The sequence below is a fragment of the Eumetopias jubatus genome, unplaced genomic scaffold, assembly GCF_037043125.1.
Source record: "Eumetopias jubatus isolate StellerSeaLion01/CBP00866 unplaced genomic scaffold, mEumJub1_p1.0 scaffold_3, whole genome shotgun sequence".
NCBI lineage: Eukaryota > Metazoa > Chordata > Mammalia > Carnivora > Otariidae > Eumetopias > Eumetopias jubatus.
Genome location: NW_028274809.1, coordinates 104,844,996 through 104,861,223, shown reverse-complemented (window position 1 = coordinate 104,861,223; position 16,228 = coordinate 104,844,996). Strand labels below are relative to the sequence as shown.

Sequence of the window (16,228 nt, the reverse complement as noted above, 5' to 3'; positions counted from 1 at the left end):
TTCTTCTGAACCTGGCAAAGCAAGGTGCCCTCTCCTGCAGCCATTGAAAAGCTGTCACCACTTCAAATTCTCATTTTCCTCCAATGAACTTTTGTTTAAAACATCCCTTCCCAACCACCTCCTTTTTTCTAATAAAAGATGTTCTCCCCCTTTATTCTCCAGAGTTGCCCATGGTTCACCATAGTTTACTTGTCCCAAATTGCAATCCCTCTACTATTCCTGAATAAACTCATTTGCTGCTTCATAGCCTTTGTTGCTTAAATTTCACATTTGATATTACATGGTGTCAGAAGTAGGATCTGAAGGGGACAAACCCTTGAGAAACTAGCAACCCCCGAATCATGTGCAGTATGCACCTTAGCCCCTTGTGGTCTTTGTTTCCTGAGTCATTTTCTTATTTAGGTTCAGTAAGTTTTCTCTCAGATTTGAGTTCCTTCCTTTTGGTTGAACTCTCTGACTTTATTCAGAATCTGTTATCCTGAAGTCGTTGTCCTTTTTGTGGGTACTCATTTGTTTTCTGAACCCCTGGTCTTAAAGTATGGGATCCCAAACCTCTAAATTCTCTCCGGAGGATCCTCCTTCTGGGACTCCAGTCAGTTTTATGTTAAAAAAAAAAAAAAAAAAAAAAAAAACATGGTCCCTCCTCATGTGCATTCTTAACTAAATGGATCAACTTAACCAAAGATAATTTAGAATTCCTATGGCCATTATAGGAAACTTTCAGACTCCTCAAATTTGTTTTTCTTGGAACCAAATTGGAAGACTGGTTCTAAAATTAAACCGACTGAATGGGATGCCTATTTTAATTGGTACTTGGAGGCTTCCAAATGCATGCAAGGCTCTTAAAATTGCTTCTAAATTAACAAAGTATTTCTGGACTGTTTCCTAAGAGATTGTAAAAGGTTTTTCTTTACCTTTTAAAGTAATCTGCCTAAAAACAAAAACAAGAAATCTGGGCTTTGTCAAAATAATTCCTTTTGTTTGCTGTCATTATCAGGTCTTTGATTACTTAAGTAAACTGAGCCTTCTCAATATTAAAAGAGTTACGTTTTGCTCAAAACTATATGGCTTTCTATATTTGCCTTTAACATCTTCTATTCTCACCATAGTTAAATGGATAATAAAGTATTGTTTCATGGTGACCAATAATATTATTTAACTCATTGTTTTAAAACCTTCTGATATTTTTGACAAACTTCCCCAAATCAATACTAAATAAATCTTTTTGACCTTGAATTAACTTTGAGGTTTTGAAAAAGGTCCTGGAGTATCTCAGAGGATTTGTTCTCTTTCTTTTTAAAAAGATGTTAAACTAATTAGTCTTAGTGGATATGTTAAATTACATGGGAAACATTATCATAAATGATGATAAACCTTCTTAGGTTATACTGTAGAGGTGAATGCTATTAATGTAAATATTCTAGAAATTATATGAAATTCTATATGCCTTGATAGAACATTACCAGTCATAATTCTAATTATTACCTTAAAATGTTGCATGTTACAGAAATCAACCAAATTTCCCTGTCAATTCCATTGCAATACACTCTCATCAGAAATGGACATTTTTAAGTCTTCTCTCATTTACAATTATTGTTTTCCTCTGATGCTTTTTGCAAAAATGTACCTACAAAAGTTATTCATCTTCAGAGAGATTCACTGAAGGAGCTCTGGTAAAGTGCAGGTTTCTGATAACTGAGATCATAAAATTGAACTGGGTAAGAAATTCCAGAACTAATGGAAAACTGTATTCAAACAGAACAAAAATTAACAACATGGGATACAATGAACTGATGAGGATGAACACAGTTTCTGTGACTTTTTTTTTTTAATATTGCTGGTTCTTTAGCCTTTGTTTTCTAGATATGAGGAAATCTTTCCTCTAAAACCATCTATGACTTACAGCAGGTTAGCAAAATGTACTTTTGTGAGCCAAGATGAAACATTTATCTTTTCCTTCCTACCCGATCCATCCAGAAATTAGGAACTTTTGAGTACTTTTTCTCATGGCAATATCATTATTTGCATAAGTTCAATAAAAATCTGTTCTCCTTGAAACAGAACACAGCTAAAAATATGGGCTATATTACCAAGACTTTGGATTGTCATATTTAAGAGAGATGTGCATAGACTCAGATATGATCAGTTTTAAGAAATTAAGATTTTTTATGAAGCCAATAAAATCCTGGCCTTAGAGACTTTTTAAAAGTTTAACCTGAGATTCCCTATAAAAAGTTTCAGCAAAGCAGTCTTAAAGAGCTAATATGGTCCATCACTATTCTTGGTACACATATGTAAATAATCAGGCCAAGTTTAGTGACAACAAATCAATTTTACTAAGATTATCTTTGGGGAAAAAATTGGGAATAATTCCAGAAAAAAAAATTACGTTTACACCTTTGTAGATTCTAATCCTGTTACTTGTCCTTAGGTTTTGTTATATACATATAAACTGGACTAGATCCTAAATTCTTATAGTTTCTTCAAATATCTGAGTGTGACTCTCCAAACTAACATTTCCAATTTTTTCCATCTTTCTGATTTGGAATCAATAAGAACAAGATTCCCTTTGTACCTCCTTGAAAGGACTATATCAGGTCCTTCTCATTGTCCAAATCGTAGCCAGACTTTAGGGGCCTGAGCCTTGAATATAAACCTTACAGCTAAAGAAGGCTTCATCTGACATCTGCTCCCCTCAGATGCTGGGGACCTCACATCAAATCGATGAGAAGTACTGACATCCTGGAGGCTGGATCAAGATTTCATACTTTAACAAAACTGAAAGCCCTTTCTTCCTCCCTTTCTTTCCTTAACTCTGCCCCTGGCCTGTAAAGATAATACCATCATTTGTATCTCCCAGGCCACTGCGGAGAGGGGTAACCTCTGGAATTTAGAATATTTTTTTATTATTATTTCCGGCAAGGAGAAATCCTAACTTTTGATCTATTTTTAGCTGGTTACCTTCAAGTTTGGACTCCTGGTTTAGGACCATTATGCAAACTAGATTTATTATCCTGCCCCTCGTTTTAGTTTTGTTTAATCATTTTTAGGCTTTGTAGCTGTTGTTTGTCAAACCTCTGCTGAAATGATGTACCCAATAAGGTGAGGCTGGCTCAATGCTTCAAGATAATCTCTAATACTTATGACCTTGATAAAATATAGACTTTAAATGGGAAATGCCTAGAGATCTCCTTCGTACCCTTCTTTGTTACTCAATGTGGCTTTAAATGGTTTCTGATCACTCTGCACTTTCCTTCTGATGTGGGGCGTGACAACCAGGAAAGGTCTTTTCTGCCACTAAAGGACAAAACCACTAAATAGGGAAAACCTGACTCTTGATCAGTTATGCTTTTGAGGAAAGCCCCTATTCAAAAGGAGAAAAAGTGAAAATGAATAAAGGAAATCTCACTCAAAATGGAGTCAGGAAGCCATGAAGGGAGAGCTCTCATGCACTATCATTCGTCACAGCTTCCACCGCCCAGAGAAAGAAGGAAGATGTTTCTCTCAGCCTGGCAACAGCTGCTCTCATGTGGAGCCAATGAGATGCCACCACTACTTCAAACTCTCATTTTCCAACAATGACCTTTTGTTCAAAACAATACCTCCCAACTTCCTCCTTTCTTCTATAAAAAGATGCTCTCCTTTGTTCTCCAGACTTACCTTCAGAAGTCCCAAATTGCAATTCTTCTGCTATTCCTGAATAAACTCATTTGCTTTGCAATAACTTTTATTGTTTAATCTTTAAGGTTGACAATACAAGTTTTTTTTCCTCCAATTGTGACATTTCAATCATTTTGCTTTGTGGTCCAACCTTCAAAACTAACTTTATTATAGTCCATGTCCCACAACACAGAGGAAGTTCTTTTCAGGAGATGCATGCAGGGGTCAACGTGACCTTTGCACCCCATCTGACATTAAAGATATCATAGCCCCCTCTAGTGAATTCTTGGAGTCTTATGACACCTGAAAAATACCCACGAACACTAAAAGTTTTCCAGTAACATCTGAAGTATGCTTAAAATCACGGACCAAGAATTGTATGTGGTCTTCTCCAGTACCCTATATCCTCCACACCTCCCATATCCAGAATAAATATATCACACAACACTAAAATTGCACAGATTATAAATATCAACTTGGGGAAACAGGAAAATAAATCTTCTTTTATAAAGAAGCATGTAATTTAAAACCAACTGCACTTTGCATTTGTGAATAAATTATTTAACATACAAGAAACATATTGAACAAAAGCAAATTTGTTCAGTTCACAAACTAAAATAAAGGAGAAGCTGGAATAGGGTCCAGTGTCTCCACCACAAACCTAGTGCTAGCCTCTTTAGACTAAGCCACTTCCACATCTGTGTGAAAATTATGCTCCTAGACTTCTTGAAAATGAGCACCCACATCATTGATTTATTTTGTTGACATGGAATACTTTTTTTTTTTTTTTTGGTAACAGGTACTAATATTTCACTCTGTCAAGAACTGTAGTGTGTCAGGCACCTTGGTGGCTCAGTTGGTTAAGCGACTGCCTTCAGCTCAGGTCATGATCCTGGAGTCCCTGGATTGAGTCCCGCATCGGGCTCCCTGCTCAGCAGGGAGTCTGCTTCTCCCTCTGACCCTCCCCCCTCTCATGTGCTCTCTCTCTCTCTCAAATAAATAAATAAAATCTTAAAAGTAAAAAAGAACTGTAGTGGGTCTGAGATTTTACTCTACTTACAAACTAGCAAATTAGCCTGCCACAGTGTTATGGACGCTGACAGAAAAATATGGGTCCCGGGTCAGAGTCAAAGGTCAGTTTATTATTCACAGAAATAACAGTAGCCAGCATGTCCTTATTTTTGCTCAGTTTTCCCAAACCCCAATTCCCATACAGTGACACAAAGAGGACCAGGGGACACCAACAATGCAAAATGTTGTTCCAAGAAAGAAACCTCAGGTTTTGGAAACCCAAGTGTTTTATAATGGACTGCAAGCACACCTGTACAAAATGTGTCATGGAGGGAGACATTACATTTACTAGACTGGCTAATAAAGGAGTCTTCTTTCTGCTCTGGAGGAAGGTACAATCTCTGCCTTCCAAGGCTGTTCAGGCTATAAATATCCTTGAAAAGACAGTCTTTCAAAAAGGCCTCAGTACCTCTGTTCGCTAGATGTGGAGAAATATGACAGACACATGGAGAATTATCTCCCAACATGGCTTACCAGAAGACAAACTGGAGTGTCAGACAAAGTAATTTAAAACAGGCTTATTGGGGATCCTGGGTGGCTCAGTCGATTATGTGTCTGCCTTCGGCTCAGGTCATGATCCTGGGGTCCTGGGATCAAGCCCCACATCAGGCTCTGCTCAGCGAGGAGTCTGCTTGTCCCTCTGCCCCTCACCCCGCTCGTGCTCTCTCTCTTGCTCTCTCAAGTAAATAAAATCTTTAAAAAAGTAAAAAATAATAAAACAGGCTTATTTATGAATTTAAAACGTATATAAATATGCATATATTTCATATATATGTGTATATACATATATATACACACACACACGTTAGGTGTATATACAATAACGTATATATATATATCATATACAAAGGGAATGATATGTAAACTAAACACACATCCATATATCGTGTGTGTGTGTGTGTGTGTGTGTGTGTGTATACATATATTATTTTGGTTAGATTTGAAGATGAGCTAGTGATTTTTAAATTCCTTTCTGAATCTTCTCTGAGCACCTGTTGTTAGTATTGTCAAATAACAATTATATCAATTATATTTAATTAGATTATTTTCAAAAGCCCACAACACTCAAATTAATAAAACATTTTTTCTGTGTGCTATGAAAACAAAATCCATTTTAGTGAAATGCCACATGCCTAGCAGTCCAGAAATACATTAAAATGAAAATGATTGTGTGAAGTGCCTGTTTTTGTCGACAAGATTGAATTGTGAAATAATGTAATGCGTGTCCAATTAGTTAATGAGTACAAGCTAAATGAAGGGAAAACAATTCAATTGTTATCTTTCAGACCATGGAAATGGGTGAGGTATACACAAGTGTCATATTTACTTATATATTATTAGATTAAACATTAGATCATGTAATGGACAGGACTATTGACCCTCAAGAATTACAGTATTTGTGTGAAATCACTAAAAAAAGTGCTAACTGTACACTTTTTTCTTGTATCCCACTGCAATTTTTTAAATAGAGCAACAGAAGGGAAAATTCCATGCTCATAATTATCTTGTTTATCTGGTTTCTATTAAGAAAATCAAGTACTGAGAATGTCTAACATCTAAACACCTACTCAGTGGCCAAAACTTACACGCTTCTGCCTTTCATCTTTACACATATTCCCTGGGGAAGGTATTTTTATTTTTATTTTACAGACAAGGAAACTGAGGTTTGGATATTGTTTTAAATAACATGTGATTCGAATCTGTAGTTATCTAACATCAGCACATAACATCTCCTTTCAATCAAACTGGCCTTGTACTTTTCTATTTTTAGCCTGCTGCTAGGTAACATATAAAATCTGAAAATGTTTAGGAACAAATAGTAATTTAACTGAGCATGGGATTGGTGGAGAATAATAGTAACAACAAAGACACACACGAATTCTGTCCTAATACGCTAATATGCATGAATGAAGAACAGTTAAGAATGATGAGAAGAGTGTTTTAGCACACAAGGAATGGAAATTAAGGCCAGACTGGTATGAAAGTGCCACATATATCAGAGAGATTTAGGCTGGATTTGATCCTGAAATAGGATCTGTTAGTTGTTATTTGTTAACATGTTACCCCAAAGCTAGAGGGTTAAACAACATAGATGTATCATCTGACAGTTCTGCAGGTCAGAAATCTGAGACAATCTCACTGGACAGATGTCAGGGTGTCGGACGCTGTGCTGCTTTCTATAAGGTGCTGGTAGGATACATTAGTTGGTCTTTTCCATTTTCTAGAAGTGGCCCGTATTCCTTAGCTCATGGTCCCCTCTTTTTGCTTTTAAAGCCAGCGATAGCAGATAAGTCCTTCTCACATTACGTCACTCTGATGTACTCATTTGCCTTCCTTCTTCACTGCGGTCTAGACTGGGCCCATCCAGAAGATCCAGAATAATCTCCCCCATCTCAACTTCAATCACATCTGCAAAGTCCTTTTTGTCATAAAACACAACGTGTTCCCAGGTTCCAGAGAGTAGGACATAAATATCTTTGGAGGACATTATTTCACCTACCACAATGAGTAAGCCCTAAGTATGTAGAAGGTATACCCTTATTAAAGACACAGATTGTCAGAATAAAGGAAAAAAAACAAAACAAAGACCCAGTTGAATGTTGTCTACAAGAAACCCACTTCAATAAATAAATAAATAAATAATAGTAAAAAGCTCAGTTTAAAAATAAAGGTTAAGAAAGAGAGGTACTTTGCTAACGTGAATGAAAAGGAAACTGGAATGGTGACATCAATTTCTGAGTAAGCAGACTTCAGAACAGGGAAATTTATCAGGAACAACGAGCTGTCACTCTTCCGAGATGACATAACAAACTTAAACATGTATATACCCAATAGAGCATTAAAACACATGAGGTAAAACCTGACAGAAGTGCTTGCAGACATAGACAAATCCACTATCACAGTCGGAGACTTTCACTCTATCAGTATTTGATCATTCAAGCAGGCAGAAAATCACTAAGGATGTAGTTGACCTGAACAGCATTCCAACCCACTTGATCTAATTGATATTTATAGAATATTCCCCTCAACAACGGCAGAATACATGTTCTTCCCCAGCTCACATGGAACATTTCACCAGACAAATAACATTCTAGGCTATAAAACACACTAACAATCTTTTTTTTTTAAATAGAAGTAATTTAAAGTGCATTATCAGACCACTATGGTATTAAACTAGAAATCAATAACAGAAATGGAGTTGGAAAATCCCCAATATTTGGTGATTAAACACGCACTACTAAAAAACCATAGATCAAAGGAGTCTGAAGAAAAAATTGTACATTATTTTGAACTAAATGGAAATTTAAATGTCCCATAAAAATGTGGGGATACAGTAAAAGTAGTACTCAAATGGAAATTTATAGCACTAAGTGTGTCCATTAGAAAAAAGAAAAGATCTTACATTAGAATAATATAAGCTTCCACCTAAGGAAAGTAAAGAAGAGCAATTTAAGCCTAAAGTAAGTAGAAGAAAAAATAATAAAAATTAGTATTATTATTTATTAAAATAAAAACTTTTATTAGCAGAAATGAATGATATTGAAAACAGGAAAACAATAGAGAAATTTATGAACCAAAGTTAATTCTTTGAAAAGGTCAATGAAACTGACAAACCTCTGGCCAGACTGAGCAATGACCTTGTGTTTATAACTGCCCATAACTTATCCTCTATATTAGCTTGGCCAATCTGTAGGCAGGCTTCTTTCCTCCCCACCAACCCCTGAACTTTGGTTTGTCCCCAAGTCTGAGCAAGCAGTAAAACACAGAATACACCCCTTAATGGCGGGCTTATCCTGAGAATCAGCTGGCCACAGTAAGAAATTGAAACATTTCCTGTCACACTGCCTGAATTATGTTGTCTGTTCATTCCCACTGAATTTCCTCTCAAAAGTTCCTGCCAGTCTTACTTACCCCTCTCTACAAAAGGAAGGCTTTTTTTCTGTTTGATATTTGAAAGGCTGGTAGATCTTGTATTTGCAGTATTCTTCCTATTGCAATGGTCTTTGCAAAAAATACCTCTCCTTAACTAAGTCTGGATTTGTTTTTATTTGGAACCAAGAAACAGAGTAAACACCAATTACTGACATCAAAATGAAAGAAGGGTCACCACACTGATCCCATGAACATTAAAATAAGAAAAGGTAATTAAAAAAAAAAAACATGAAGGAATACTATGAACCAGGAATAACAAATACCCACAAATGTGATTGTTAATAGGTAAAATGGACCAATTCCTTGGAAGAGACATACCAAAACTCACACAAGAAGAAATCAGCAATCCAAATTTTCTTACATCTATTAAAGAAATTGAGTCAAGAATGTATAAGTTTCTAAATAAAGAAAAAGGAAGGAGGTTTTCAGATCAGGAACCACCAGAAAGATCCTGAGATGGACACTAACTGAGTGTGGACAGGAAAAGAAGTAAAATGTTGTCTGATGGGAGCAGAGGGGAGAAAGAGGGGAAACAATTAACACTCAAGGAAGGTCTCTATTTGCTAACAGATGCCAGGAAGCTGGTTCCTCCCCATGGAGCTCTGGAATTATAGGCCAGGGGTCTCTCTAGGGGACACTTCACACTTGCCAGCATGAGGTGTTCCCCCAGGGGGGAACGAACCTCGGTTCATTGCCAGCTTCTTGGCAGTCTGACCAGAGAAAAGAGAGACCAAAACTATATATATATATATATTTTTTTCTGAAACCTATGACATCTGAGCTTCAGTAGGATACTGTGAGCAGGTAAAAACACAAAGCAGTCGGCGCTTGCAAGGCTTTGGTGCTTTGATACCGGATTCATAACAAAGGCACATTGTGAAGCTGACATGATTTACAGCTGATTCTGAGAGTTCAAACTGGGAGCGTGGTAATGTGTCTAGAGCATGTTTGCAAGCATTAATGTCACTACTTCACCTTGCAAATTAGCTATAATCCCAAATTAATGCCATGGCATTTCCCTATTATTTTATGGTGTTGGTGGTGATCTTTCGGGCTTAACGGGTTCTGTGGCAAATTGTTCCTCACCGTGAAAGCAAAAGACAATTTATTCTGAGTTGCCTTAGAACTAAAAATGTGTGTGCATATTGTGTGTATGAGTGTGTGTGTGTATTATTGGAGGTGGAAAGGTGATGAGGGTGTTATTTATTAATAAAAAAAGAGCTCTCTGCCTGCCAAGTGGCTTCTTAGATTCATGGATCCGAGTGAAGTCGACACAGAGAGTTGGAAAAATTATCAGAGTAGGAATTTGGGTAGGATGGCATGACCTCAACATGCTCAGTTTTAAGAAATTCTAGGATTTTGAGAATGCAACAGTATGGTAGGCAGAATTCCAAGGATTGTCCTTTCTCTCCCTGAGAGTCCCATTCCCTGGTTCTTCAAACTGTGGTCTAGGTATCACTGTGAAGGGACTTTGCAATTGTACTTTAAGATTCAAATCGGTTGACCTTAAAATTTGGAGACTCTCCAGGTAAGCTTGATCTAATTATATAAGCCTAGTAAAAGGCAGAAGAAGACAGCAGACAGGAAGCCAGAGAGATTTGAAGGACAAAAAGTACTCAAAATGCAAATGACGCTTTAAAAATGGAAAGAGCAAGGTAGGTGCCCACAAGGATCAGAGAGTGATCCTGCAGCCAGCAAGAAAATGGGGGTCTTGGTTCTACAACCTCAAAGAGATGCATTCATCTCCTCAAGGACATGCCTGAGCTTAGAAATGGATTCTTGCTCCCCTCTCCTCCTCCGGTTCTCCAGATAAGCCCTCAGTCTGGCTGACACCTTGCCTCCAGCTTCATGATACCTGATCACAGACCAGCCAAGCTCATCTGGGCTTCTAACCTACAGAAACAGAACACAGTTGCTGTTTTAAGATGCTAAATTTATAGTAATTCATTATGCAACAAGAGAAAACTGATACAACTTTTTCTCCATGCGCATGCATAATCTAGATAACGGGCATGTATCAAGTAAATATCATATAATAGGTGCTCAATAAATGAATGTGAAAATTATTATTGGTATGTTCTAAAGATACTCAGAAAATCTACTTTCATGTCATTTTTAATTGATTGAAGTCTAATAAAAACGTTTTCTGTTGTATAAAAGGTGTGACTTCATTATAATATAACAGACTTTTTTGAGTAATGAGTCAGCTATTCTGAAAGATCCCCACACCACATTCTGACCAGTCAGTCCTAAGCCCCTTTGGTCTGACTACTTCTGTATTTTTTTAAATTTTATATTGTTTTAAGACTGCTAGGACTTTACATGCCTTAGAAACTGTCAAACTTTAAAAAGTTCTCCTGGAGCCAAACTGCAAGGGAATGGGTGCTATATTTAGGCTGTTGCAATAAAAACAATGTTGCAGAGAGTATCTCCCAGACATGACGAGTGATAGGGACTTGATAAGGAAAAGAAATGGAAGGGCTTAAGCCCTTTGAGTCTGATGGGCTTTGCTGAACCAGGCATCGCAATCCTGTGGAAACTTACATCAGGATCTAAGAATAGTTGACTCAGAAGGAATTCAAAGGGAGAGGGTTAGTTTGTCCGCAGGAATAAGCAGAGGGTCAATGTAAGTTCAGAGAAAATTTTACAATTTGCCACAAAAGTAAAGGTACATCATTCCATTTAAGGGTTTTGTGAATTGCCAGGAAAAAAAATCTATATTACAGTTGAAAAACTACCTTGAATTTGAATGAACAACTTTGATTTATATCACAGAACCAAAGAGCCTCCCCCAGAAAATACTGCTGCTCCAAATATCCCCTGTCTTTGGCGATGTTTCAGTTTCTTTCCACAAACCAGAACCCATTTAGGCTGGGTTTCTATAAGATGCAAAGGTGAAGATGCTTAGTCAAATGGGCATTCTATATTCCTAATTTCATATGCAGTGTCTTCATATGCAGTATGGTAAATATGGCTGGACCATAAACCAAATTCGAAGTCTCCATAACTTCTCTGCCTAAAAGCCCAGAGTCACTTTTGCCTGGCCATGTCCTGATTCCTTTTATTTCTCCCAACCCAATTCTGTCCACAAGCATATACCATCCTCAGCCTTACAATAAACAGAGGAAAAGAAAAAAAAAAAAAAAAGGACTCAATTCTCCTCTTCACCATAAAAAACTTCCCCCAAATAGTGCCAACTTCACATCTCCAAAATTTATGAATTCTTCTGGTCTTCAGGATAAGATCCTGTAAGATACTTAGCACAGAATAGGAATGCAATACAATTTTTTCAGATGAATATATTCTTCTACCTTTTATTATTTTTTTCATGTCTACACTGTAGAGATCCAGCTTGAGCCCCATATGCACTCACTGATGAGATGTAGTCTTATTTGTAAATGTCTTGCAGACCAGCCCCTCTTTCCATTAGTTTGAAGCAGCAGGAGGATGATATCATTGTTCAATGCAATGTTTCCGGTGCCTGGATAATGTCTTTCTGTGGTAATGATCTCCAAAGCTACTGACCTGTATAACAAGAAAGTATGTTGTTAGGCTTCTTGCTTACTGAGGTCAGTCTAGAGACACTGCTCTATGTCTCTTCCTCCAGCCAGGATGACAGAGAAGCCACACTGTGGTATCATCACTAAGAATGGAAGAGAGAAAGAGACCTTAGGGGGAAGATCTTACACTCTTGGTCCATCAGTTAAGTGCTCATACTCAGAAGTTACACACATCAGTTCTGTTCACAAATCCTTGGCCAGAGCTAGTCCTATGGACTCACCCAATCACTAGAAGCTAGGGAGTTTAGTTAGAACCATGTACTGGCCATATCTGATGAACATCGTACCACTAGTAGAAGCAAGAAACCAGGCACAATTATACTGACATAGGAAAAAAGTCTGATCACAGGACATTTTCTGACTCTCAGATTGGTACCTCAGCTTTATCCCTGTTGAACTCACATCCAGACCTAGGCCTATGATGATAACAGCAGGGAATGGAAATAAAGCCTTTAATGAACCCTCTAGAAAAAAATGTCTAAGGCATAAATAACCCTTCTTTTATGCTTCTCTTTCACAGTGTCTCCCAAATTGTGATAGACAACACTCTTTGTTCCTAACAAAATTCATCACAAATTGTCATCTCATCCCTGGAACACTGTGGGCCTAGCTTTACTCTTATCATCCTGCATTCTTTTCCTTAAGGCAGGTACACAAAATTTTGTATGCATCGGGAACCACGGAAGATCTATTTGCCCTTGCCAGCAGCATCCCCTGCCACCAAGGAAGTGTGCAATTTTAGTCTGGTGACTTAGTCATTCCCAGTGGCAAGGGACTCCTCTGCTTAATTAATCTCATTGAGCAAATTAATCAAGTCTGCAGAACCAACTCTTTTTGGGGCCAGTTTCCCTTGTTTTCAGAGCACATATACATAGATTAAGGCCTCACAAGACATTTCTGGTTGGAAATTTTATTCTAGAAGTGCAACAATGGTAAATGCATGTGAACTGGTTACTAAAGGCACAGACGGCACTGTGACTGGGCCACTGGAAGACAGGAATGCATCAGCTGTTGGTCTTCATTTACTGGGTATTTATGCATCTCTAGCAGAGAAATGTAACTGGAATTTATGGCACTTTAATTAAATGCAGTGAAAAAAATAATCATGTTTGCTATCAGCTATGCACTGTTAGTATAGAGAATATATATAAAACCCAGAAAATACATTTAAAACAAAGAGGTCATATATGATGTCTTCTAGAATCTATTAATATACTGCTTTGTTCCTCAAAGAAAAGTGACTTCTGACTGTAGACCTCTGGAAAAATTTTCTGCAGAAGGCAATTTCAGAGACTTCTGGAGAGTGAGAAAGAAGTGCCGATGCTGCAGGAATAATCAGAATAAGATGTCATTCTGTTCAGGATGGGGTGAGAAGCATTTTCTGCTTACTAATTTGGAAGAAATGGATAATCCACATATAGGTCATTGCAATTCCATCTGCCAGTGCCCCACCCCCTACTACTTTGCCCCACTTGCTTGTTTCTAATTGAACTTCTTTTCTAATTCAGACTCACACGTCAACTTCATGCACAAGAACTCATTGGGTATCTCTTCTGGTGTGCTGCTTTGAGTGTAGTAGAGACACAATAGGCTTTGGTTTTCATGCTAAGCAATTTCGACTTAAAAAAAATCTCCACATATATTCACTTATGTGGTTTCCATGTTTGCCCTGTGAGTTTCATTTAGTGGAAATATCCTTTTCTTTATCTGACAAAGGAGGGTGTAGCAATTTCCATGAACATTGGCTGCAGGTAAACCAGGAATCAGGTGTCTAGCTTGCTTCTTAACTGGCAGTGTAACCTTGGGCAAGTTATTTAACTTCTCTTAGGTCCAGTTGGTTTAATCTCTAAAAAAAAAGACAATAACTGTATATATCATAAGCTTGTTGGGATAACAACTGAGATAATGTATATAAAGCACTTGGCACAATTACCGACACATACACAATTTTAATAAATGGAAGATCAACATCACTTCCCTGACCAACATAAAATGTTTCTAAGGAATAGGTTTTACCTTGCACTTCACTCCATTTGTGAATCCTTGCCATCATCTGATTGCATAACCACATGGATACAAAGTAGCTACTGAAGAGAGCAGGATGTCCAACTGGCTTGCAAGCGGCCACCTTGGTTTCATGTGCAACAAAAGAATGATTTAAAAATGGGTGATGTCGCCTAGGTGGTTCAGTTGTTAAGCGTCTGCCTTTGGCTCAGGTCATGATCCCAGGGTCCTGGGATCGAGTCCCACATCAGGCTCCCCACTCAGTGGGAAGCCTGCTTCTCTGTCTCCTCCTCCCCCTGTTGGTGTTCCCTCTCTCGCTGTGTCTCTCTCTGTCAAATAAATAAATAAAATCTTAAAAAAATAATAATAAAATAAAATAAAATAAAATAAAAATGGGTGATGTGGGGTGCCTGGGTGGCTCAGTCGGTTAAGCATCTGCCTTCTGCTCAGGTCATGATCCCAGGGTCCTGCGTTCGAGCCCTGCTTCTGCCTCTCCCTCTGTCTGCTGCTCCCCCTGCTTGTGCGATCTCTCTCTCTGTCAAATAAATAAATAAAATCTTTAAAAAATAAAAATGGGTGATGTTGAGAAGGGCAAGAAGATTTTTGTTCAGCAGTGTGCCCAGTGCCATACTGTGGAAAAGGGGGGCAAGCACAAGACTGGGTCCAATCTTCATGGTTTATTTGGGAGAAAGACTGGTCAGTCCCCTGGATTTTCTTACACAGATGCCAACAAGAACAAAGGCATCACCTGGGGAGAGGAGACACTGATAAATATTTGGAGAATCCCAAGAAGTGCATCCCTGGAACAAAAATGATCTCCACTGACATTAAAAAGACAGGGGAAAGAGCAGACTTGATAGCTTATCTCAAAAAAGTGACTAAGGAGTAATAGTTGGCCATTGCCTTATTTATTAAAAAACAAAAATGTCTCATGACTTTTTTTATGTGTACCATATTTAAATTGATCTCATACACCAGAATTCAGATCATGAATGGCTGATAGAATATTTCTTTTAGACAGTCCTGATTTAAATAAGATTGGCTTGTGGTTAAATGAATTATGATCAGCTTTTTGAACTTTGATAGTAAGTCTGGTTGAGCAAGTGCTGCCACTGTTTTCCCCTCTTAAAAATATGATAGGAACTGACTAGTGATGTTCAGCTTCTCACAGAGATTCTAACTGCCATCTCTAAACTTATAGGAAATTGGTTTTATATTTTGATTTATATAAATAGTTATATTAATATATTTAAATACTGAGGAAATCCCTTCATGGTCTCAGAACAAGACTCAGCTGTGTTTCAAGTTTGCTCATTAGCCTGTTAAAAGCAAGGGTTGAAGATAAGCTGGCAATGTCTTTTTGCGAATTTGATTAAAATTCCCTGCATCTAAAATGTTGTCTTTTGCTTAATGAAAGTTATTTTAGCATGGTTTATGTATAATATTAAATAAAGAATGTTTAGCACTTGTCAAAAAAAAAAGCTACTAAAAAAATAGCTACTGAAAAGGTAAATGAACTATTTTGAACATAAGTTTTTCACAAACTGTCCTCCAAATTGGTCTGAGGGTGTGTCTTCCAAGGCTAACAGGGATGCAGGCTTAGCGGTTCAGCAGCACCTTCTGGATTCTCCTGCAATGGGTCCAAGTAGATGAGGTTTGATTTGCATTTCCTGGCCTCATTATTCCTGTGCCAATAGACTGATAGTGTGTATTAGCAAACTTATTATGGCCAGTATCTGGGTTAATGGACAACTGATGATGTCTTACCCTGGGCTCCCTTTTGTCAATTTGTCACACTAAAGCACAGACCTGTCTATAATAACTTCAAATACAACGAAGGTCCACACACAAAATTGTTTGGCGCTGCCATCAAGATAAGTCAGAAATTCATTTAGTTTCCTCAATCACATTTCCAATCCACAAAAGCATGCTGACCAACCTTTGTGAAGTCATCATCATTAACAAACAGAGCAAATGAAATAGAAAACTGACAAATACTG

The 16,228-nt window shown here is 37.6% G+C and overlaps 1 pseudogene; it reads left to right on the top strand.

Moving 5' to 3' along the window:
• The first annotated feature begins 14,800 nt into the window (after window positions 1–14,800).
• On the top strand, window positions 14,801–15,117 carry LOC114207306 (cytochrome c pseudogene; annotated as a pseudogene).
• Window positions 15,118–16,228: the final 1,111 nt, after the last annotated feature.